Source organism: Protopterus annectens, chromosome 9.part0 (assembly GCF_019279795.1).
Source record: "Protopterus annectens isolate FY-2018-M chromosome 9.part0, PAN1.0, whole genome shotgun sequence".
Classification (NCBI taxonomy): domain Eukaryota; kingdom Metazoa; phylum Chordata; order Ceratodontiformes; family Protopteridae; genus Protopterus; species Protopterus annectens.
This window is the reverse complement of record NC_056743.1, coordinates 1,431,074,218-1,431,077,258: the sequence shown is the minus strand read 5'-3', so window position 1 is coordinate 1,431,077,258 and position 3,041 is coordinate 1,431,074,218. Positions and strand designations below refer to the sequence as shown.

Below are 3,041 nucleotides of genomic sequence, written 5' to 3'. Positions count from 1 at the left end.
TAATTTGTACTTGTCCTTTATATTTATCTGCCTGTCTTCTATGTTTTTCTGCCTGTGCTGATATCTTAAGTTTATTATTTGCAATAGTGTACAATGGATTCTGTTCTGATCTAATACTGTACGTTGCTTTTATCACATCTATCTTTCTAAGCATTTTTTGTTGATCTGTTCCCTCTTCTGTACTCTTTTAACAGTGATACTTGTCTTAATTGCTTTATAGTTTTCCTTGTTCAATGCTTCTATAATGGCATTTGATTTCTTCTCTTTCTTTCCCTTATTGCTCTGTGTTTTTGTGGTAAGACTTTATTTGCTTATTTGGCTTTCTGTAATCTGTTTGTTGCATCAGTCTTAATATGTATATCCATCTCTATTAAATCAAACTCTTTCCTTAGATCATTTTCTTCCAAACTCAGAGAACATTCTTTGCTCTCTGTTTCCTGTGAGCATTCTACAGAAAGTTCCAGAACATCTTTCTGTGACATATTCCCTTCAGCACCGTCCTGCTTCATCCATTACTCTTTCATATGGGAACTCACTGGCCTATTGTTCTACAATGTTGAATGTGTCAGGATTGCCACTGTTTCCTGCTCCTTCTCTTGCTTTGCAACTCCAACTGAATGTCTGTGGCTCCAGAATATCTTCATGTGGCAAGTGATCAGCTGCTTCCCATTCCACCCGTTTCTCCTTAATTTGGGGATCATTGTTCCATCATGTTGTGATTTTACCAGAGTTGGATTTTCTGCACTAAATCCTTTACTTCACAGATAATTTGTAACTTCAGTTTCTATTTCTTTAACTTCTCCATTACTAATCCTCTTTTCTACTTTTCCCCTTTGTTTTCTTATATTTTTGTATTGAGAAATTTTCCATGTCCAGATGTTTTGCCTGTATTTCTCTTCCTATATCTTTGGTGCTACTTTTTGTATTGATGAGTTTTGCTTTTTTGCTTTCTCCTTTGCATAACTATTGTGCCATATTAAATCTATTTTTCTTTCCCATGTCCATATTTCTTCTTCATATATCTGCCACTCCACTTTCTATACTAAATCTTCCACTTCACAGGTATTCCATAACTTCAGCTGCTATTTGTTTAACTTATACTTTACTAATTTTCTGTTCTACCTTCCCCCTTTGTGAACTTGTTTGTGTTGTCTTTCCATATCTGGGTGCCTTTGCCTATATTTCTCTTCAAATATCTTTGGAGCTGCATTTTTGTATTGATAGTTTGGCTTTCTCCTTTGCATAAATACTGCACCATATCAGATCTCTCTTTCTTTTCCATGTCCATGTTTCTTTTTTCTACTTTTCACAAATCCCTAGGTTTATTTAGATTTTTTTCACTTCCTCTGTCCCTTCTTTTTCCAAGCAGCCCAAAGTTTCTTTGTTTTTGTAATGCTTTTCATTGATCTGTTGTGCAAGTATTCTTCTTCTAGTTTCTCTCTTAATCTTTTTAAATATATTATATTTGGAAATTCTGGGCTTCTTGCACCATAGTAACAATATATAATTTCTTCCTTATCCTAATTAGTCCACTGTATTATCTTTATGTCTCTCTTTAGCCTGTCAGTTTTTTGTAAACTACTAATACCTTCTACAACAAGGGAACAAAGGGGCCATCCTCCCTCTGAGCTTGGCCTAACCCCTTTGCAAGAATGCTTTAGTGCTTGAGAATTCTACTCTATCATTTTGTTTCAGTCTTGGCACCAGTGTGCATACCCAGATTGGGTGCTTTTTTTATCCTGGGACATATGCAGCCAGCTGTCTTTTTTATTTTTTTAATCCTTCTGTTCACCATATATGCTATATAAAAATACATTCTATATAGCAGCATCATCTTGGTGAGATTTTGTGAAAACAGGGCTTACCACGTGAAGGTACTCACCAAGGCTTGAGGATTAATTAAATTCCAGCAATACTACTCTCCTTTTCTTGTTGATTTTATCATCTCTCCATTTGGACTCCTTATATCCTGTATGATATTACTCTCCTTAAGGATCTACATCCCAAATTCCACCCTCTCTCTCTTTACCTCTACTTCTTGAATTTCCCCACTGCTTCATTACCATCACTTTACATTTTGAATTATAAACTTCTACTTGTATTTATCGTATCCCACTTAACTATTGCCCTGTTCCCCTCCCAGGTAAATTCCTTCAACCCTTTATTAATTATTGTCCACAGCTTCTCCTTTGGTTGATAAAAATATGCCTGAACCATATAAAAAACTAAAGGGTCTAAAATATTTTCACTGCTTATATCTTATTATTCATATCCATAAGGTTCCATTTTCTCAGTTTTTATATTATCTTTTGTTTAGCCTCTCCCCACATATCACTAGCTGCCATAACAGAATTTCTTTTCATCCATACCCCTAAATACTGTACCTTATTGTGTCCCCATAAATATGGGTATTCCTGAAGCAGTTCATGTAGGATACATAATTTATGGCTATGTCCTTTGTTTTATCTTCATTTATTTTATATCCCAAAAAGACTTGAAACTATCTGAAAATGTTCCAAAATGCTGAAATGTCCTTTTCTAAATGTATCAGGTAAAAATTAATATCTTCTACAAATAAAGCCAACTTTTAGTGATCACTATGACAGTTATATCCCAGTGGCCTAATGGATAAGGCATTGGCTTCTTAAGCCAGGGATTGTGGGTTCGAGTCCCATCTGGGGTAATAAAATCTCAGACAGCACAGTGGTGTAGTGGTTAGCATTGTCACCTCACCGCAAGAGGTTCTCCAGTTTGATTCTTGGCTGGGGTGCCTTCTGTTCAGAGTCTGCATGTCCTCCCTGTGTTCATTTGGGTTTCCTCCCACATTAAAAAGACATGCGTACTCTGAAGCATTTTCCCCCAGGCCACTGCTAAAAATTGGCTCGTTCCAAGTCGGACTTTCCTGGTAAACAAATGATAAATATATCCTTGCATTTCTGAGTCCTTCATTTTCTTTGTCATTGGCTCTAAATATAAAGCAAATAAAGGGGAAAGTGGACACCCTGCCTGGTTTCGCAGTTCAAGCAGAACTTATCAGACAG

At 36.1% G+C, this 3,041-nt stretch overlaps 1 non-coding gene across 1 annotated transcript; it reads left to right on the top strand.

The window, feature by feature from the left end:
* The first annotated feature begins 2,610 nt into the window (after window positions 1–2,610).
* Window positions 2,611–2,683, top strand: TRNAK-CUU. The gene has a single exon. It is a non-coding gene; the product is annotated as a tRNA-Lys (tRNA).
* Window positions 2,684–3,041: the final 358 nt, after the last annotated feature.